At 40.5% G+C, this 23,387-nt stretch overlaps 1 pseudogene; it reads left to right on the top strand.

Annotated features, from left to right (window-relative positions):
* Nucleotides 1-7,884: 7,884 nt before the first annotated feature.
* Nucleotides 7,885-23,387, top strand: part of LOC102279276 (amine sulfotransferase-like) — a 36,832-nt pseudogene continuing 21,329 nt past the window's right edge.

Genomic DNA, 23,387 nt, shown 5'->3' with positions numbered 1-23,387 from the left:
AAGGGAACATTTCATGCAAAGATGGGCTCAATAAAGGACAGAAATGGTATGACCCTAACAGAAGCAGAAGATATTAAGAAGAGGTAGCAAGAATACACAGAAGAACTACACAAAAAAGATCTTCATGAACCAGATAACCATGATGGTGTGATCACTCACCTAGAGCCAGACATCATGGAACACGAAGTCAGGTGGGCCTTAGAAAGTATCATTATGAACAAAGCTAGTGGAGGTCATGGAACTCCAGTTGAGCTATTTCAAATCCTAAAAGATGATGCTGTGAAAGTGCTTCACTCAGAATGCCAGCAAATTAGGAAAACTCACCAGTGGCCACAAGACTGGAAAAGGTCAGTTTTCATACCAATCCCAAAGAAAGGCAATGTCAAAGAATGCTCAAACTACCGCACAATTACAGTCATCTCACACATTAGTAAAGTAATGCTCCAAATTCTCCAAGCCAGGCTTCAACAGTATGTGAACCATGAACTTCCAGATGTGCAAGCTGGATTTAGAAAAGGCTTGATATTTGGCAAAACTAATACAATTATGTAAAGTTTAAAAATAAAATAAAATTAAAAAAATAAAATTAAATTAAAAAAAAAATAGAAAAGGCAAAGGAACCAGAGATCAAATTGCAAACATCCTTTGGATCATCGAAAAAGCAAGAGAGTTCCAGAAAAACATATATTTCTGCTTTATTGACTATAACAAAGCCTTTGACTGTGTGGATCACAGAACTCTGCAAAATTCTTAAAGAGATGGGAGTACCAGGCCAACCGACTTGCCTCTTGAGAATCTGTATGCAGGTCAGGAAGCAACAGTTAGAAATGGACATGAAACAACAGACTGGTTCCAAATCGGGAAAGGAGTACATCAAGGCTGTATATTGTCACCCTGCTTATTTAACTTATATGCAGAGTACATCATGAGAAAAGCTGGGCTGGATGAAGCACAAGCTGGAATCAAGGTTGCTGGGAGAAATATCAATAACCTCAGATATGCAGATGACACCACACTTATGGCCAAAAGCAAAGAAGAATTAAAGAGTCTATTGATGAAAGTGAAAGAGAGTGAAAAAGTTGGCTTAAAGCTCAACATTCAGAAAACTAAGATCATAGTATCCAATCCTATCACTTCATGGCAAATAGATGGGGGAACAGCAGAAACAGAGACAGAGTTTATTTGGGGGGCTCCAAAATCACTACAGATGGTGACTGTGGCCATGAAATTGAAAGACACTTTCTCCTTGGAAGAAAAGTTATGACCAACCTAGATAGCATATTAAAAAGAAGAGACATTACTTTGCCAACAAAAGTCTGTCTAGTCAAGGCTATGGCTTTTCCAGTGGTCATGTATGGATGTGAGAGTTGGACTGTGAAGAAAGCTGAGCCCTGAAGAATTGATGATTTTGAACTGTGGTGTTGGAGAAGACTCTTGAGAGTCCCTTGGACTGCAAGGATATCCAACCAATGCATCCTAAAGGAAATCATTCCTGAATATTCTTTGGAAAGACTGATGTTGAAGCTGAAACTTCAATACTTTGGCCACCTGATGGGAAGAGCTGACTCATTTGAAAAGACCTTGGTGCTGGGAAAGATTGAAGGCAGGACAAGAAGGAAACGACAGAGGATGAGATGGCTGGGTGGTATCACCAACTCAGTGGACATGAATTTGAGTAAAGGCCAGCAGTTGGTGATGGACAGGGAGGCCTGGCAAGCTGCAGTGCATGGGGTCACAAAGAGTCAGACACGACTGAGTGACTTAACTGAACTGAACTGAAAGGGGATCCTCCCCTGTGCATCTCGGTCCTCGGGAAGAACACAAAGAAAACTCTGAACTCTTACCTGTGGCCAAAACAAATATATTAAAGAAAGAACAGAAAGAACATGTGAAGGGAGAGGTGGATCAAGCCAAGAGAGGCACTGGCCCCGGATTTCCTGAAGAAAGAACAGAAAGAGCACCTGAAGGGAGAGTTGGGCCAAGCCAAGAGAAGCACTGTCCTCGCGTTTATTGAAGAAAGAACAGAAAGGACACCTCAAGGGAGAGGTGAGCCAAGCCAAGAGAGGCTTTGGCCCCAGGTTTACACAAAGAGAACAGGAAGATCTCAAGGGAGAGATGGGCCAAGCCAAGAGAGGCCCTGGCACTGGAATGATGAGGTATGGGTGTGTTCAAACAGGGCTTTTACATATATATCTAGGTGGTCGTGGACTGATAGATTTGATTGACGGTTGCAAGTTATGTAACAACAGGCTTGAATGCACATGCCTTTCCCATAATTCAGTCTGTTATAATCAGATGTGTGTATGTATAGAATATTTGTGAACCCTTAATGGGCTCCTGGCTACCCAAGGTCACCTGAAGACACAGCTGTGCGTCAAGGATGCATGTGCCTGAATTGGAGAAGCCACTGAGGTTAGTCTTATTCATTGTGTGGTGCCTAGGGTACGTAGGCAAAATTGGAACAGTCCTTTTGGTTATTTTGTAGCCTATCTGTGAGCTCTCTTATGCCACATTGGAGTGTGTGTGGGGTGGGTTTAGAGCAGCTTTAATCTCTTTCAGCTAGACCAACCCCTGTGGCTCCTGCCTAACTAACTACCTAACAAGTGACAGTGGTGTACCTTTCTTTATAAAAGAGGTATTTAAATTTATCATCATTTATATATTCACTAGAACAAGCAGTCTCAGGAATACACTCTGTGTTTTACAAAAGGAACTCTATTATGAACAAAAAGTTTCTTATGAAACAGTATAGATGTATTTGTATCATATGGCAGTTCCCAAGAAATTTCACATAAATTAGTAATAAAATTTACATGTCAGATAAGCTTGACACATGCTTCTTTTTTGCTTCTTTTTTCACTATAAAATGATAAACAATCAATAGAAAAGAAACTCACCTGCTCCAGAACAAGCCCTCCTGTATTTTGAAATAGCTGAGCCCAAATTCTTGAAGTGTAATTATAGGACCTCCATGATTTCATATTCATAGGGATCTTTAACAGATACTCTGCTTATTCACTGGCAAAGGGACTTGCTCCCTGGAAGTCAGCTCCTAGGACTCAATCAAATTCAAGACAAGGCTTTAATTGTATTTAATTAGAATACAATCAAGTAAGTGGATTACACTCTGTGACATGTGTGCAAAAATTAATTATTTTGTTTGTATTACCAATTCATCTTATTCTCAAATTTCCCCTCCCGCTCATAAATAAATAAGTAAATTAACAAATGAAAAAGTGAAATTTTGAGATTAAAGATCACCTTCCTTTTCATAGTTCTACTATTGATTCACATGCAGTTTCAATTGTTTTTTGAAGATGCACTTGCTTCTGGCTGTGCTGGGGCCTGGGTGCTTTCTCCAGTTGTGGTACACAGGCTTCTCACTGGGGTGGCTTCTCTTGTTTCGGAGCACAGGCTGTAGGCTTCAGGAGCTGCTGCACGTGGGCTCAGAAGTTGCAGCTTGCAGGCTCCAGAGCACTAGCTCAGTGGTTGCGGTGAAGGGACTTATTTGCTCTGAGGCATGTGGGATGCTGGTCCAGGGATTGAACTGGTGTCCCTTGCGTTGCAAGGTGGACTCTTAACCACTGGACCACCAGAGAACTCCCTCATGCCATTTTAATTTACACTGTAAGATAGGCAGTTAGAGAGCTTTTTCACAGCCATGACGGTCCAGTGCAGTGTGAGGAACTTGTGCAGGATTCAAAACCAGTTTTTCATGTTGTGACATTGTTCTTCTATCAGAAAATAGTTAGTGTCTCTGATTGCTAGCCACCCTGACAGCCACAATACCCCACCTGCACTTTATCAACCCCCACCCAGAACCACTTCCGAGCACCACTTAGAGTCTATGGGCAACCAAGGGCAATGTCTCAAGATGTGTCCCACCAAAATGCCCTCATAGGTTCTGCTCTGTTGTTGTCCTGTCATTGGTTCACCCCAATGCTTTAAATTATGTTGTAAGACTTTTTAGGCTGGGTTCCCCAGGAAACAGACTGAGACGTGCATGCAGCCTGGAAAATGCTCTCAGGGACAATACCTCTGAGGAAGTGAAGGAAGCAAGAAAGGGCGCAGGGAGAAGTTAAACTGCAATGTGGTGCAACAAAATCCACAGAGGACCGTAAACAGGGGGCTCAGGAGCTGGGATGCCCTTCAGAGCTGTTTTTCACTTGAGGCAGTTTTGCTGCTACAGATGCAAATGCAGAGCAACACTTCTGCATCTGTAACTGAAGGAGGTGCCATCTAGGCTGCAAGTGAATCTTTTGTTTTTTTCTGAGTTTGATTTTTTGATGAAAACACCAGCAAAGGAATATGGAGGAGTATTTGTTTTTTTTTTTTTTTCTTTCAAAAATTTTATTTAAAAAAAAATCACATGCTCCCCATCCTGAACCCTCCTCCCTCCCAACCTCCCCATACCATCCCCCTGGGCCTTCCCAGCGCACCAGCCCCAAGCATCCAGCATCGTGCACTGAACCTGGACTGGCATCTCGTTTCATACATGACATTTCACATGTTTCAATGACATTCTCCCAAATCTTCCCACCCTCTCCCACAGAGTCCATAAGACTGCTCTATACATCAGTGTCTCTTTTGCAGTCTCGTACACAGGGTTATCGTTACCATCTTTCTAAATTCCATATACATGCGTTAGTATACTGTATTTATGTTTTTCCTTCTGGCTTACTTCACTCTGTATAATAGTCTCCAGTTTCATCCACCTCATTAGAACTGATTCAAATGTATTCTTTTTAATGGCTGAGTAATACTCCATTGTGTATATGTACCACAGCTTTCTTATCCATTCATCTGCTGATGGACATCTAGGTTGCTTCCATGTCCTGGCTATTATAAACAGTGCTGCGATGAACATTGGGGTACACGTGTCTCTTTCCTTCTGGTTTCCTCAGTGTGTATGCCCAGCAGTGGGATTGCTGGATCATAAGGCAGTTCTATTTCCAGTTTTTAAGGAATCTCCACACTGTTCTCCATAGTGGCTGTACTAATTTGCATTCCCACCAACAGTGTAAGAGGGTTCCCTTTTCCACACCCTCTCCAGCATTTATTATTTGTAGACTTTTGGATCGCAGCCATTCTGACTGGTGTGAAATGGTACCTCATAGTGGTTTTGATTTGCATTTCTCTGATAAAGAGTGATGTTGAACATCTTTTCAAGTGTTTGTTAGCCATCTGTATGTCTTCTTTGGAGAAATGTCTATTTAGATCTTTGGCCCATTTTTTGATTGGGTCATTTATTTTTCTGGAGTTGAGCTGTAGGAGTTGCTTGTATATTTTTGAGATTAGTTGTTTGTCGGTTGCTTCATTTGCTATTATTTTCTCCCATTCTGAAGGCTGTCTTTTCACCTTGCTAATAGTTTCCTTTGATGTGCAGAAGCTTTTAAGTTTAATTAGGTCCCATTTGTTTATTTTTGCTTATTTCCAATATTCTGTGAGGTGGGTCATAGAGGATCCTGCTGTGATGTATGTCAGAGAGTGTTTTGCCTATGTTCTCCTCTAGGAGTTTTATAGTTTCTGGTCTTATGTTGAGATCTTTAATCCATTTTGAGTTTATTTTTGTATATGGTGTTAGAAAGTGTTCTAGTTTCATTCTTTTTACAAGTGGTTGACCAGATTTCCCAGCACCACTTGTTAAAGAGATTGTCTTTAATCCACTGTATATTCTTGCCTCCTTTGTCAAAGATAAGGTGTCCATATGTGCGTGGATTTATCTCTGGGCTTTCTATTTTGTTCCATTGATCTATATTTCTGTCTTTGTGCCAGTACCATACTGTCTTGATAACTGTGGCTTTGTAGTAGAGCCTGAAGTCAGGTAGGTTGATTCCTCCAGTTCCATTTTTCTTTCTCAAGATCGCTTTGGCTATTCGAGGTTTTTTTGTATTTCCATACAAATTGTGAAATTATTTGTTCTAGCTCTGTGAAGAATACTGTTGGTAGCTTGATAGGGATTGCATTGAATCTATAAATTGCTTTGGGTAGTATACTCATTTTCACTATATTGATTCTTCCAATCCATGAACATGGTATATTTCTCCATCTATTAGTGTCCTCTTTGATTTCTTTCACCAGTGTTTTATAGTTTTCTATATATAGGTCTTTAGTTTCTTTAGGTAGATATATTCCTAAATATTTTATTCTCTTCGTTGCAATGGTGAATGGAATTGTTTCCTTAATTTCTCTTTCTGTTTTCTCATTATTAGTGTATAGGAATGCAAGGGATTTCTGTGTGTTGATTTTATATCCTGCAACTTTACTATAATCATTGATTAGTTCTAGTAATTTTCTGGTGGAGTCTTTAGGGTTTTCTATGTAGAGGATCATGTCATCTGCAAATAGTGAGAGTTTTACTTCTTCTTTTCCAATTTGGATTCCTTTTATTTCTTTTTCTGCTCTGATTGCTATGGCCAAAACTTCCAAAACTATGTTGAATAGTAATGGTGAAAGTGGGCACCCTTGTTTTGTTCCTGACTTTAGAGGAAATGCTTTCAATTTTTCACCATTGAGGATAATGTTTGCTGTGGGTTTGTCATATATAGCTTTTATTATGTTGAGGTATGTTCCTTCTATTCCTGCTTTCTGGAGAGTTTTTATCATAAATGGGTGTTGAATTTTGTCAAAGGCTTTCTCTGCATCTATTGAGATAATCATATGGTTTTTGTTTTCAATTTGTTAATGTGGTGTATTACATTGATTGATTTGCAGATATTGAAGAATCCTTGCATCCCTGGGATAAAGCCCACTTGGTCATGGTGTATGATCTTTTAATGTGTTGTTGGATTCTGATTGCTAGAATTTTGTTTAGGATTTTTGCATCTATGTTCATCAGTGATATTGGCCTATAGTTTTTTTTTTGTGGCATCTTTGTCAGGTTTTTGGTATTAGGGTGATGGTGGCCTCATAGAATGAGTTTGGAAGTTTACCTTCCTCTGCAATTTTCTGGAAGAGTTTGAGCAGGATAGGTGTTAGCTCTTCTCTAAATTTTTGGTAGAATTCAGCTGTGAAGCCGTCTGGACCTGGGCTTTTGTTTGCTGGAAGATTTTTGATTACAGTTTCAATTTCCATGCTTGTGATGGGTCTGTTAAGGTTTTCTATTTCTTCCTGGTCGAGTTTTGGAAAGTTGTACTTTTCTAAGAATTTGTCCATTTCTTCCTCGTTGTCCATTTTATTGGCATATAATTGTTGATAATAGTCTCTTATGATCCTTTGTATTTCTATATTGTCTGTTGTGATCTCTCCACTGTCATTTCTAATTTTATTGATTTGATTTTTCTCCCTTTGTTTCTTGATGAGTCTGGCTAATGGTTTGTCAATTTTATTTATCCTTTCATATGACATCTGATCTTCCATTTTCTCTTCTGTACAGTGAGATTTATAATGAATAAGTGAGGAAATTTGCTCAGTCTTGGCAGACTCTTTTTGACACTAGGAACTGTAGCCTGCCAGGCTCCATTTTCCATGGAATTGTCTAGGCAAGAATACTGGAGTTGGTAGCCCTTTCCTTCTCCATGGGATCTTCTCAATCCAGGGATCCAACGTACGTCTCCTGCATTGCAGGCAGATTCTTTACCATCTGAGCTACCAGGGAAGCCCAAGAGTACTGGAATAGATGGCCTCCCCCTTCCCCACGGGATCTCCCTGATCCAGGAATTGAACTGAGGTCTCCTGCATTGCAGGCAGATTCTTTACCAGCTGAGCTACCACTCTTCCTTAATTTATATATTAAAAATTAATTTAAAAGGGAAAATAAATAAACATTAAAAATGGCCCCAAGAGTCCATTTACCAATGAATTTCTACACCTGGTTTTGTCTACAAATCTCCACGTTGCCCAGTTCATCTTATTCTAACCGTACTACACAAAAGGAATACCAAAATGAAGTCTATGGCTATGAACGGAATACTTGTGTCCCTCCAAAATTCATATGTTATTATTATAACCCCCAAGGTGATGATGTTGGGAGGTGAGTTCTTTAGGAAGTCTGAATGGGGTTAGTGCCCTTGTGCAAGAGGCCCTTGAAAGCTGCCTGCTCCTTCTGCCATGTGAGGTTGCAGTGAGAGGACAGCTTAGGAAGCAGATTCTCACTGAACATGAAAATGTAGGTGTCACAACCATGACCTCCCAGCCTCCAGAACTGTAAGAAATAAATTCAAATACTTAGAGTCTGCTGTTTTGTCATGTCAGCCCAAATGGACTAAAACAAATACTCCTCCATATTCCTTTGCTGGTGTTTTCATCAAAAAATCAAACTCAGAAAAAAACAAAAGATTCACTTGCAGCCTAGATGGCACCTCCTTCAGTTACAGATGCAGAAGTGTTGCTCTGCATTTGCATCTGTAGCAGCAAAACTGCCTTAAGTGAAAAACAGCTCTGAAGGACATCCCAGCTCCTGAGCCCCCTGTTTACGGTCCTCTGTGGATTTTGTTGCACCACATTGCAGTTTAACTTCTCCCTGCGCCCTTTCTTGCTTCCTTCACTTCCTCAGAGGTATTGTCCCTGAGAGCATTTTCCAGGCTGCATGCACGTCTCAGTCTGTTTCCTGGGGAACCCAGCCTAAAAAGTCTTACAACATAATTTAAAGCATTGGGGTGAACCAATGACAGGACAACAACAGAGCAGAACCTATGAGGGCATTTTGGTGGGACACATCTTGAGACATTGCCCTTGGTTGCCCATAGACTCTAAGTGGTGCTCGGAAGTGGTTCTGGGTGGGGGTTGATAAAGTGCAGGTGGGGTATTGTGGCTGTCAGGGTGGCTAGCAATCAGAGACACTAACTATTTTCTGATAGAAGAACAATGTCACAACATGAAAAACTGGTTTTGAATCCTGCACAAGTTCCTCACACTGCACTGGACCGTCATGGCTGTGAAAAAGCTCTCTAACTACCTATCTTACAGTGTAAATTAAAATGGCATGAGGGAGTTCCCTGGTGGTCCAGTGGTTAAGAGTCCACCTTGCAACGCAAGGGACACCAGTTCAATCCCTGGACCAGCATCCCACATGCCTCAGAGCAAGTAAGCCCCTTCACCGCAACCACTGAGCTAGTGCTCTGGAGCCTGCAAGCTGCAACTTCTGAGCCCACGTGCAGCAGCTCCTGAAGCCTACAGCCTGTGCTCCGAAACAAGAGAAGCCACCCCAGTGAGAAGCCTGTGTACCACAACTGGAGAAAGCACCCAGGCCCCAGCACAGCCAGAAGCAAGTGCATCTTCAAAAAACAATTGAAACTGCATGTGAATCAATAGTAGAACTATGAAAAGGAAGGTGATCTTTAATCTCAAAGTTTCACTTTTTCATTTGTTAATTTACTGATTTATTTATGAGTGGGAGGGGGAATTTGAGAATAAGATGAATTGGTAATAGAAACAAAATAATTTATTTTTGCACACATGTTGCAGAGTGTAATCCACTGACTTGATTGTGGGAGAATTAAATACAATTAAAGCCTTTTCTTGAATTTGATTCAGTCTTAGGAGCTGGCTGGAGAAGGCAATGGCACCCCACTCCAGTACTCTTGCCTGGAAAATCCCATGGACGGAGGAGCCTGGTAGGCTGCAGTCCATGGGGTCGCTACAAGTCAGACATGACTGAGCAACTTCACTTTCACTTTTCACTTTCATGCATTGGAGAAAGAGATGGCAACCCACTCCAGTGTTCTTGCCTGGAGGGTCCCAGGGATGGGGGAGCCTGGTAGGCTGCTGTCTATGGGGTCACACAGAGTTGGACACGACTGAAGTGACTTAGCAGTTAGGAGCTGGCTTCCAGGGAGCAAGTCCATTTGCCAGTGAATAAGCAGCTGCTAAGTCACTTCTGTACAATGTCATGAACCTCCATCCATAGTTCATCAGGCACTCTATCTATCAGATCTAGGCTCTTAAATCTATTTCTCACTTCCACTGTATAATCATAAGGGATTTGATTTAGGTCATACCTGAATGATCTAGTGGTTTTCCCTACTTTCTTCAATTTAAGTCTGAATTTGGCAATAAGGAGTTCATGATCTGAGCCACAGTCAGCTCCTGGTCTTGTTTTTGCTGACTGTATAGAGCTTCTCCATCTTTGGCTGCAAAGAATATAATCAATCTGATTTCAGTGTTGACCATCTGGTGATGTCCATGTATAGAGTCTTCTCTTGTGTTGTTGGAAGAGGGTGTTTGCTATGACCAGCGTGTTTTCTTGGCAAAACTCTATTAGTCTTTGCCCTGATTCATTCCGTATTCCAAGGCCAAATTTGCCTGTTACTTCAGGTGTTTCTTGACTTCCTACTTTTGCATTCCAGTCCTCTATAATGAAAAGGACATCTTTTTTGGGTCTTAGTTCTAAAAGGTCTTGTAGGTCTTCATAGAACCATTCAACTTCAGCTTCTTCAGCATTACTGGTTGGGGCATAGACTTGGATTACTATGATATTGAATGGTTTGCCTTGAAAATGAACATTCCTGACATTGTACAGGAGACAGGGATCAAGACAATCCCCATGAAAAAGAAATGCAAAAAAGCAAAATGGCTATCTGGGCAGGCCTTAGAAATAGCTGTGAAAAGAAGAGAAGCGAAAAGCAAAGGAGAAAAGGAAAGATATAAACATCTGAATGCAGAGTTTCAAAGAATAGCAAGGAGAGATAAGAAAGCTTTCTTCAGCGATCAGTGCAAAGAAATAGAGGAAAACAACAGAATGGGAAAGACTAGAGATCTCTTCAAGAAAATTAGAGATACCAAGGGAACATTTCATGCAAAGATGGGCTCAATAAAGGACAGAAATGGTATGGACCTAACAGAAGCAGAAGATATTAAGAAGAGATGGCAAGAATACACAGAAGAACTGTACAAAAAAGATGTTCACAACCCAGATAATCACGATGGTGTGATCACTTACCTAGAGCCAGACATCCTGGAATGTGAATTCAAGTGGGCCTTAGAAAGCATCACTACGAACAAAGCTAGAGGAGGTGATGGAATTCCAGTGGAGTTATTCCAAATCCTGAAAGATGATGCTGTGAAAGTGCTGCACTCAATATGCCAGCAAATTTGGAAAACTCAGCAGTGGCCACAGGACTGGAAAAGGTCAGTTTTCATTCCAATCCCAAAGAAAGGCAATGCCAAAGAATGCTCAAACTACTGCACAGTTGCACTCATCTCACACGCTAGTAAAGTAATGCTCAAAATTCTCCAAGCCAGGCTTCAGCAATATGTGAAGCGTGAACTTCCTGATGTTCAAGCTGGTTTTAGAAAAGGCAGAGGAACCAGAGATCAAATTGTCAACATCTGCTGGATCATGGAAAAAGCAGGAGAGTTCTGGAAAAAGCAGGAGATTTCCAGAAAAACATGTATTTCTGCTTTATTGACTATGCCAAAGCCTTTGACTGTGTGGATCACAATAAACTGTGGAAAATTCTGAAAGAGATGGGAATACCAGACTACCTGATCTGCTTCTTGAAAAATCTGTATGCAGATAGGAAGCAACAGTTAGAACTGGACATGGAACAACAGACTGGTTCCAAATAGGAAAAGGAGTACGTCACCCTGCTTATTTAATTTATATGCAGAGTACATCATGAGAAACACTGGACTGGAAGAAGCACAAGCTGGAATCAAGATTGCCAGGAGAAATATCAATAACCTCAGATATGCAATGACACCACCCTTATGGCAGAAAGTGAAGAGGAACTCAAAAGGCTCTTGATGAAAGTGAAAGTGGAGAGTGAAAAAGTTGGCTTAAAACTCAACATTCAGAAAACAAAGATCATGGCATCTGGTCCCATCACTTCATGGGAAATAGATGGGGAAACAGTGGAAACAGTGTCAGACTTTATTTTTTTGGGCTCCAAAATCACTGCAGATGGTGACTGCAGCCATGAAATTAAAAAATGCTTACTCCTTGGAAGGAAAGTTATGACCAAAGTAGACAGCATATTGAAAAGCAGAGACATTACTTTGCAAACAAAGGTCCAGCTAGTCAAGGCTATGGTTTTTCCTGTGGTCATGTATGATTGTGAGAGTTGGACTGTGAAGAAGGCTGAGTGCCAAAGAATTGATGCTTTTGAACTGTGGTGTTGGACAAGACTCTTGAGAGTCCCTTGGACTGCAAAGAGATCCAACCAGTCCATTCTGAAGGAGATCAGCCCTGGGATTTCTTTGGAAGGAATGATGCTAAAGCTGAAACTCCAGTACTTTGGCCACCTCATGCGAAGAGTTGACTCATTGGAAAAGACTCTGATGCTGGGAGGGATTGGGGGCAGGAGGAAAAGGGGACGACAGAGGATGAGATGGCTGGATGGCATCACTGACTCAATGGATGTGAGTCTGGGTGAACTCTGGGAGTTGGTGATGGACAGGGAAGCCTGGCGTGCTGCTATTCATGGGGTCACAAAGAGTCAGACATGACTGAGCGACTGAACTGAACTGAACTGAACTGAAGTCACTTCAGTCGTGTCCGACTCTTTGCGACCCCATAGACGGCAGCCCACCAGGCTCCTCCATCCCTGGGATTCTCCAGGCAAGAACACTGGAGTGGGTTGCCATCTCCTTCTCCAATGCATGAAAGTGAAAAGTGAAAGTGCAATTGCTCAGTCGTTTCTGACTCCTAGCGACCCCATGGACTGCAGCCCACCAGGCTCCTCCATCCATGGGGTTTTCCAGGCAAGAGTACTGGAGTGGGGTGCCATTGCCTTCTCCAGTGAATAAGCAGAGTATCTGTTAAAGATCCCTGTGAATATGAAATCATGGAGGTCCTATAATTACACTTCAAGAATTTGGGCTCAGCTATTTCAAAATACAGGAGGGCTTGTTCTGGAGCAGGTGAGTTTCTTTTCTATTGATTGTTTATCATTTTATAGTGAAAAAAGAAGCAAAAAAGAAGCATGTGTCAAGCCTATCTGACATGTAAATTTTATTACTAATTTATGTGAAATTTCTTGGGAACTGCCATATGATACAAATACATCTATACTGTTTCATAAGAAACTTTTTGTTCATAATAGAGTTCCTTTTGTAAAACACAGAGTGTATTCCTGAGACTGCTTGTTCTAGTGAATATATAAGTGATGATAAATTTAAATACCTCTTTTATAAAGAAAGGTACACCACTGTCACTTGTTAGGTAGTTAGTTAGGCAGGAGCCACAGGGGTTGGTCTAGCTGAAAGAGATTAAAGCTGCTCTAAACCCACCCCACACACACTCCAATGTGGCATAAGAGAGCTCACAGATAGGCTACAAAATAACCAAAAGGACTGTTCCAATTTTGCCTACGTACCCTAGGCACCACACAATGGATAAGACTAACCTCAGTGGCTTCTCCAATTCAGGCACATGCATCCTTGACGCACAGCTGTGTCTTCAGGTGACCTTAGGTAGCCAGGAGCCCATTAAGGGTTCACAAATATTCTATACATACACACATCTGATTATAACAGACTGAATTATGGGAAAGGCATGTGCATTCAAGCCTGTTGTTACATAACTTGCAACCATCAATCAAATCTATCAGTCCACGACCACCTAGATATATATGTAAAAGCCCTGTTTGAACACACCCATACCTCATCATTCCAGTGCCAGGGCCTCTCTTGGCTTGGCCCATCTCTCCCTTGAGATCTTCCTGTTCTCTGTTGTGTAAACCTGGGGCCAAAGCCTCTCGTGGCTTGGCTCACCTCTCCCTTGAAGTGTCCTTTCTGTTCTTTCTTCAATAAACGCGAGGACAGTGCTTCTCTTGGCTTGGCCCAACTCTCCCTTCAGGTGCTCTTTCTGTTCTTTCTTCAGGAAATCCGGGCCAGTGCCTCTCTTGGCTTGATCCACCTCTCCCTTCACATGTTCTTTCTGTTCTTTCTTTAATATATTTGTTTTGGCCACAGGTAAGAGTTCAGAGTTTTCTTTGTGTTCTTCCCGAGGACCGAGATGCACAGGGGAGGATCCCCTTTCAGTTCAGTTCAGTTAAGTCACTCAGTCATGTCTGACTCTTTGTGACACCATGCACTGCAGCTTGCCAGGCCTCCTTGTCCATCACCAACTGCTGGCCTTTACTCAAACTCCTGTCCATCGAGTTGGTGATGCCATCCAGCCATTTCATCCTCTGTCGTCTCCTTCTCCTTCTGCCTTCGATCTTTCCCAGAAACAGGGTCTTTTCAAATGAGTCAGCTCTTCCCATCAGGTGGCCAAAGTATTGAAGTTTCAGCTTCAACATCAGTGCTTCCAAAGAATATTCAGGACTAATTTCCTTTAGGATGGACTAGTTGGATATTCTTGCAGTCCAAGGGACTCTCAAGAGTCTTTTCCAACACCACAGTTCAAAACCATCAATTCTTTGGTGCTCAGCTTTCTTCACAGTCCAACTCTCACATCTATACATGACTACTGGAAAAACCAAAGCCTTGACTAGACAGACATTTGTTGGCTAAGTAATATCTCTACTTTTTAATATGCTATCTAGGTTGGTCATAACTTTTCTTCCAAGGAGGAAGTGTCTTTTAATTTCATTGCCGCAGTCACCATCTGCAGTGATTTTGGAGCCCCCAAAATAAAGTGTACCACTGTTTCTGCTGTTCCTCATCTATTTGCCATGAAGTGATGGGACTGGATACTATGATCTTAGTTTTCTGAATGTTGAGTTTTAAGCCAACTTTTTCACTTTCCTCTTTCACTTTCATCAACAGGCTCTTTAATTCTTCTTTGCTTTAGGCCATAAGGGTGGTATGATCTGCCTATCTGAGGTTATTGATATTTCTCCCAGCAACCTTGTGCTTCATCCAGCCCAGCGTTTCTCATGATGTATCCTGCATATAAGTTAAATAAGCAGGGTGACAATATACAGACTTGATGAACTCCTTTTCCTATTTGGAACCAGTTTGTTGTTCCATGTCCAGTTCTAACTGTTGCCTCCTGACCTGCATACAGATTTCTCAAGAGGCAGGTCAGGTGGTCTGGTATTCCCATCTCTTTCAGAATTTTCCACAGTCTATTGTGATTTACCACTGTGTTAAAGATGGGGAAAGGAAGATACTAAGTTAAAGAGCTTGCCTTGAGGGCAATATTATCATGATTCCAAACATACAGGTCAGTAAATGAGCAAACTGCTCAAGGTGGCCCAGATAGAAGAACTACAAGATTTTGAGAGGATGACCAGCAGGAAGGCCAGGGTCTCCAAACAGAGGAAATAGGCTGTAAGTGTCAGAAATTTTTTATCTCTCCTAAGCAGCAGGAGGAAGCAAACTACAAGTGTTAGATTTTTTCCCCTTCTCCATACAGATTTAAAAAGAGGTTTCTTTTAAAATTCTGTGTTGTCATAAGGACACCTGGTTCCACCTTAACTTGACTTTTCTCAAACCTTGAGCTTAGCAATGCGCTTTTCTTATGAAAATGTTCGTCTTCAGCTATGTTAAGGAACTATGTATTTACCTTAGACTCTGTTTCAAGTCAGTTCCTTCTAAGACTCAGAATCAACATGACAAACCAGTATGATTTACTCATTCAGGTGTTTTCTTTCTTTTTTTTTTTTTTTTATGCTGAATTTATTTTTTTTTAATTTTATTTTATTTTTAAACTTTACATAATTGTATTAGTTTTGCCAAATATCAAAATGAATCCACCACAGGTATACATGTGCTCCCCAAAAAAACCCTCCTCCCTCCTCCCTCCCCATACCATCCCTCTGGGTCGTCCCAGTGCACTAGCCCCAAGCATCCAGTATCGTACATTGAACCTGGACTGGCATCTCGTTTCATACATGATATTTTACATATTTCAATGCCACTCTCCCAAATCTTCCCACCCTCTCCCTCTCCCACAGAGTCCATAAGACTGTTCCATACATCAGCGTCACTTTTGCTGTCTCATACACAGGGTTATTGTTATCATCTTTCTAAATTCCATATATATGCGTTAGTATACTGTATTGGTGTTTTTCCTTCTGGCTTACTTCACTCTGTATAATAGGCTCCAGTTTCATCCACCTCATTAGAACTGATTCAAATGTATTCTTTTTAATGGCTGAGTAACACTCCATTGTGTATATGTACAGGTGTTTTCTTAAGCTACGTTAATGAGACTGTATTTGCTTGGAAACCTGCCTTTCTTCAAGATTCATGTCAATCATTTTATGGTCCAGGACAACTGACATTGTGCCAATGTTTTCTCAAAATGCATGTTGTGAGTGAGGGGCCTGGTGCCAGTCTCTGAGTTTTGAGACATTTCCTTTCTCTAATTAGTAGACTGCTAGTAGCTATATAACATTCAGCTCAGGACTGCAGGGGCGGGGGGAGGGCGCACTCTTTCTGCTCCCTTCAGATGTCTATATCAGAAGCTTTCTCTATCTCTTTTATACTTTTATAAAACTTTATTACACAAAAGCTCTGAGTGATCAAGCCTCATCACTGACCCCAGATTGAATTCTTCTCCTCTGGAGGCCAAGAATCCTGGTGTCTTTCAAGGCTCAGCAACAATCTTTTAATTTGATGCCAGACAATTTGGCAACAGAGTCCATGCTCTTAAACATTTTATCAAACAGTTTCTTAGGATTTCTATGTTTACACTTTACATGTTTTTCATTGTTATAGAAGTAGACATTTCTTTAATGAATGTACTTTTAATTTTTTTTCTGGAACATGAAGAATCTGCTACCTCTTAAAGAAGCTTTTGAGGTTCTTGGATCTGATATGCTCTTTCACATTAATTGTGGAACACGTTCTGTGGGAGAAATACTAATTGGATTTACATTGGAAATATTCCTTCATATAGTTGCAAGATACTATTTGGTAATTATTGTATTTTCCAATAGAAGGTTTTTTTTGTTTGTTTGTTTGTTTGTTTTTAAATCAGAATTCTGAAATAAGTCTGAAAAAGAAAGTAAAAGTTGGAGGCAGTCTAAAGATGCATCTTCAAAAATCATACCTGCCAAACATTTCTTCATTAGCTCTGGCAGAGAAATCTATTCCTTTTTAAAATCCATATCTAAGACTTGAATTTTAGTAATTACTTTTTTGTCAGGAAGTAAGATTTACTGATGGGTCTGAGTGAGGAAAGGACAGGGCCCTTGTCCAGGGGCCCTTTATTAGGGAGAAATATATTCCTAATTGTTAAATAGATGAGGGAATCCAAGAAGTTCTAATAATATTATATTTAGAGCCATCATGTATTTCAGTTATATACTCTTTAAAAATTTCTGTGCACACTAAGAAAATGAATTTGTTAAAAAATTTTCAAATATAGCTTTATCACAAAGCAGCATTTAATCCTTTCAGACAATCTAACTCATTTGATCACTGCTGTTGTTGTTTAGTCACTAAGTGGTATCTGATTCTTTTGTGACCCAGTGGACGATAGCCTGCCAGGCTTCTCTATGAAGTTTTTCAGGCAAGGATACTGGAGTGTGTAGCCATTTTCTTCTCTGACAGATATTCCCAACCCAGGGATTGAACCTGCATCTCCTGGATTGCATGCAGATTCTTTACACTCAACCACCTGGGAAAGACCACCTTATCATTAAAGGGATAAAAGTTGGGCTTAGTTTGCTAAGGAAGAGAAAAAAATCACCTGTATTAGAATCACCTGGGAGTCTGGACAAGCTTTCATATTGTAGGCCCTATTTCAGACTGGCAGAATCAGAATTTCTGGGAAATGTGACTTGGAAATCTGCATTTTAACAACCTAGCCTTTCCAAAAATGAGGATCAAAATAATGTTAATTCACTATATTTGTTTCAATTGATGTTTTATCTCAACTTTCAGAGAAGTCTTTGGGGTATGTTATTTTGCAATGCAGGAGATGTGGGTTCGATCCCTGGGTGGGAAGGATCACCTGGAGAAGAAATGGCAATCCACTCCAGCATTCTTGCCTGGGAAATCACATCTCACATGCTAGTAAAGTAATGCTCAAAGTTCTCCAAGCCAGGCTTCAGCAATATGTGAACCGTGAACTTCCAGATGTTCAAGATGGTTTTAGAAAAGGTAGAGGAACCAGAGATCAAATTGCCAACATCTGCTGGATCATTGAAAAAGCAAGAGAATTCCAGAAAAACATGTATTTCTGCTTTATTGACTATGCCAAAGCCTTTGATTGTGTGGATCACAATAAACTGTGGAAACTTCTGAAAGAGATGGGAATACCAGACCACCTGACCTGCCTTTTGAGAAATCTGTATGCAGGTCAGGAAGCAACAGTTAGAACTGGACATGGAACAACAGACTGGTTCCAAATAGGAAAAGGAGTACGTCAAGGTTGTATATTGTCACCCTGCTTATTTAACTTCTATGCAGAGTACATCATGAGAAATGCTGGGCGGGAAGAAGCACAAGCTGGAATCAAGATTGCCGGGAGAAATATCAATAACCTCAGATATGCAGATGAAGGTGAAAGAAGAGAGTGAAAAAGTTGGCTTAAAGCTCAACATTCAGAAAACAAAAATCATGGCATCTGGTCCCATCACTTCATGGGAAATAGATGGGGAAACAGTGGAAACAGTGTCAGACTTTATTTTTGGGGGCTCCAAAATCACTGCAGATGGTGACTGCAGCCATGAAGTTAAAAGACGCTTACTCCTTGGAAGAAAAGTTATGACCAACCTAGATAGCATATTGAAAAGCAGAGACATTACTTTGCCAACAAAGGTCCATCTAGTCAAGGCTATGGTTTTTCCTGTGGTCATGTATGGATGTAAGAGTTGGACTATGAAAAAAGCTGAGCACTGAGCAATTGATGCTTTTGAACTGTGGTGTTGGAGAAAGAAGACTCTTGAGAGTCCCTTGGACTGCAAGGAGATTCAACCAGTCCATTCTAAAGGAGATCAGCCCTGGGATTTCTTTGGAAGGAATGATGCTAAAGCTGAAACTCCAGTACTTTGGCCACCTCATGAGAAGAGTTCTCATTGGAAAAGACTCTGATGCTTGGAGGGATTGGGGGCAGGAGGAGAAGGGGACGACAGAGGATGAGATGGCTGGATGGCATCACTGACTCGATGGACATGAGTCTGAGTGAACTCCGGAAGTTGGTGATGGACAGGGAAGCCTGGCGTGCTGCGATTCATGGGGTCGCAAAGAGTCGGACACGACTGAACTGAACTGATGTGTTATAGTCCATGGGGTCACAAAAGAGTCGGACAAGACTTGGCAAATTAACAGTAACAACAAAAACAATTTGCCTCTCAATTGAAGATTCAATTAGGGTTCTCCCAACCTGCTTGTAGTTATCTCACTCAAGTTGCAGTCCACAGAACCTCAACTATTGAGGACTGAGAACAGAATAGACTGATAAACTGCAAAGAATGGTTTCAATATACATAGCACTATTTTGACACTGGCATCACAACGTTTCCGTGAAAAACCTTGGAGAATTCATACTGTGGAGTGAGGTAAGGCAGAATTGTTTCTGTATAACACGGACAAATGCATAAGTTCATAAATAGAAAGTGTAGTTGAAATGCAAGCAAAGATGAAAATGAGTCACTATGACAAACCACCTGACACCCCACAATGCCCAAAGCAATCGCTTAGAAAACACAAATTCCAGACCCTGAATGTCAAGAAAAGTTGAAAGCATATCAGGCAGTCGACACAAACATTCTGAATACCACTTCTTTGCTATTAATAGTTCAGTATGTCTTGCACAGCCTTGGGAGAAAATCATAAGAGTTGTTTGTCACAGATGCAAGAGCAGAAGAGTTGGTTATGGGGTGGATTCATACAGGATCTCAGCATTGGCAAGACTTGTATGTATCTTCATGATGAATATAGGAGAAAGTGACAGTAGAGAGAAAGGACATCTTGTTTCTCCTTATTCTTGCACTGAAGTCTAAAATAAAAGGAGGGGGAAAAAAACAGAAAACTGAGGAGAAAAAACTAAATGTGTTTGTGTGCTGAAGAGAGGGTAAGGCTTGAAAGAGGCTAAGTCTACCCTATTACTACACACTGTTAGAGGTGAACTGATGAAGCAGGATTCACTCTGATACAACCTTAGGGTGTTAGGGATTGACATGTTGCTGAGGAAGAAATACTCCTTGCAGAGTTTGATTTGATCAATGAGTAGTGTTCTAGAATGCCAGCTGGTAGCCCAGTGTGGATAAACAAATTGAATAAGATTCTGTTGACATTAGGGAAAGGATATCAGGTTGCTCAGAAACAATAAAGTAGTCAAAACTGTCGGAGATACTAAAGAGAAATTTATGTGGCCAGTAAGTCATATTTACTTAACTTTGAGAACTGTACAACACACAAAAGGATGTATAATATTTGAAAGTTATAGAAACAACTTTGCTGGGCCTGAAGGGAGGTTAGTAAAATCGTTTAGATATATCTCAGAGGGCAGGTGTGCATTCTTCATTTCTTTATATCATCCCATGTAAAACTGGCTATGGAAATATCCAAAAGCCTTCTTAACTCACTGAATATTTAAATCAATTTTTCAAAATGCCCAGACTTGTCCATCACTTAAATGATGCCTTTCATTGCTCTTTATTTTTTTATTAGATGTTACAGAAGATTCAGCCCATCTTTTCTGTATTCTACATAATTAACATTTGTCTCAGATCTGTGCAAACATCTCTTTGGAGTTTTCACTCAATATTCTGTTAGCTAACCTGCATAAGTTGCTCTTCAGTAATAATTCTGAGGTTTCCACTAAACCCATTGTTTGATCCTAGAGGAGATTTTTAATCCTTTCAATGTACAAATCTTCACTAGTATGAGCTAGTGTTTAATTTGAGGGTAAATTAAGCTTCTAAATATTCCATCCATCTGATTTCTTACAATGATCGTAAATTAAACATTAATCCATTTTGTGAGAGTGGCATAGACTTAAAGATAAAAATCAATAGTAATAGAGTTGTTATTTAAATTAATAGCTCAGTCAAGAATTTCTGTATGTATAACACGAGTTTTCATTAAACTAAATACTTAAGGAGTCTTTTGAGAAGCTCCGAGATCTTTCCCCTATTCTTTCTAGATCAATCTGCAGTAACACAAGTTTAAAAAAAAAAGTGCTGCATCAGTGATCAAAAGCGTTGTTTCAGTTGTCTCAGTTCTCTACCAAACAAGGATACAGTTCATGAGCGAGTAAGAATGTTAGTAATCTTTCCGTGGAACTTTCCAAGGCTTACTGAAATCTTAGCTTTCTAAGGTTTTGGATGGTACAATAATTGTTCAAAATATTAACTAAAGGCAAAATGGAAGAAAGGATTTAGAAAGTCCTATATAGTTGTGATGTAGTAACTGGCTTTTCTTCCTCACTCCAAATAATCAATTCATCTTTTCTTTTTATGTCTTTTGAGAGCTCAAAAAATTGAGGTAACTTGGGGCATATTATTTCATATCATTTCAGACTGCACCATTTTATATTTCCTATGTCTGTCTGCTAGGGGACATAAAAGCTATGAAAAGTCAGAGCAGTGAGCACAAATAAAACCAAGATCTTGGTTTCTTAATACCAACCTCTGTTTACACTTATCAGGAGAAATGACTGATAACAGAGATGGGGCAAAGAAAATGCAAATGAGTTTGGATCATCTTATTATACCAGAAAGAAAAGAGGTATACAAACAATCTTGGAGACATGTCAAAAGGACCCCAGAACCAGCCTTGAAATATTGCATCTGACCAATTCTGGAACAATTTGAATCTTAAATCCTTTCTTCCATTTTGCTTTTAGTTAATATTTTGAACCGACACATACGTCACAGTGGTAAGATAATACCTTATTTTTAAAACTGGAAATAAGTTTACAGACTGATTTATAATTATAGCATTACCAATTTTTTTGTATTTTATACTAAAATAATAAAAGACAACCTAATGTTCTATATTACCATTTTTATCTCAACTTTGTGGCATGCCCCCAGACTCCTGGGTTCTTTCCCATTGATACGAATTCAGGGTGCAGGTGAGAGGTCTGGTTTCTCACTTGGGAGTGTGGACTGTAATGTATGAGGTGTAATACTTGGGCGATAGTCCTGATTATTGATAATGTTACTGGTCCTCTGAGCACACAAGCCCGTTGTTTTCCATTGGTCAGCCTGCACGTATCTGACTAGTTTCCCACTTTTCATTTAAGTTCTTCTTTTTTGTGTGTTCTTTATTGCAAAGAAATCCTTCACTGAAGTCCATGGTAAAGAATCCCTAAGGGGGACTTCTCTGGCCATCCAGTGGTTAAGACTGTGCTTCTGCTTCAGGGGGCACAGATTTGATCCCGGGTTGGGGAACTAAGATTCAGCATGATGACACCTTAAAGGTCCATCTTAAAGGAGGACCTGCCATTCTCAGTTGCAAGATTCCCCCTTTCTGGAAGTGGTCCTTATGGTGGCCCTACTTTTTCCACACAGCATATACTGCCTTCATAAATGCCATTACTCCAAGGTTCAAAGTTTTTAAATGGAGAGAAAGACAGTTTGCTTAAGAAGGAGATTGCCCCCATTTCCTTCTCTAACCATCCCATTAAAAGGCAGAGGACAAGAGAACAAAGGGGTAGCTTAGCATGTCTATCATCCTCATAGAAACTGATGAGCTCTTGCTATGGGGCTTAAATCAAATTAACATTCTGGGGTAGGCAGAGTTAGGAATCTTCTCCCAAGAAGTTCCCCCATTCTACACAACTATGCATGTGTTTGCCTTCCAAGGCAAAAAAGGACTTTGCAGATGTAATTAAGGTTACTAATTAGCTGACATTAATTAAAATTGGGAGACTATCCTGGTTTATCCATTTGGGCTCAATGTGATTCAGTGAACCTGTGGGGCAGAAGAGGAAGGTGAAAGGAAAGTCAGCAAGATTTGAAGCACAGGAGGGATTCAAGAGGCCACGGCTTGCTAGAAGATGAAGGGGCTACCTGTCAAGTAAACAGTTTTGCAACCACAACTAACTAAATTCTTCTAACAACCTGAATGCACTTAGTAGTGGGTACCCCCCAGAGTATTCAAAAAGAAATAAAATTTGGCCAACTCTTTGATTTCAGCCTTGCCGATTTTAAGCAAAGAACCCAGCCATCATGCTGGACCTTTTGTCTACAGAACTCTGAGATAATAAATGGGTGATATTTTAAACCATAGGCTTGTGATAATGTGTTATGTAGTAATACAAAACTGCTGCTGCTGCTAAGTCGCTTCAGTCGTTTCCGACTCTGTGCGACCCCATAGACGGCAGCCCACCAGGCTCCCCGTCCCTGGGATTCTCCAGGCAAGAACACTGGAGTGGGTTGCCATTTCCTTCTCCAATGCATGAAAGTGAAAAGTGAAAGTGAAGTCACTTATCAGTGTCCGACTCTCCGACGACCCCAACTAAAGCTCACTATATTTATTATTCAACACACTTCAGTGATTTAGCTATTGTCAATGTCACCATTAAAAGTGCAGTGTCCAGAAACTATCAGTCAAACAACTGATATGAGGCTGAGCTGTGAACGTTCAGGACCTGG

The sequence above is a fragment of the Bos mutus genome, chromosome 9 (genome assembly GCF_027580195.1).
Source record: "Bos mutus isolate GX-2022 chromosome 9, NWIPB_WYAK_1.1, whole genome shotgun sequence".
Taxonomy (NCBI): Eukaryota; Metazoa; Chordata; class Mammalia; order Artiodactyla; family Bovidae; genus Bos; species Bos mutus.
Note: the sequence above shows the minus strand (reverse complement) of the source record. Positions and strands in the feature narration are given on the sequence as shown.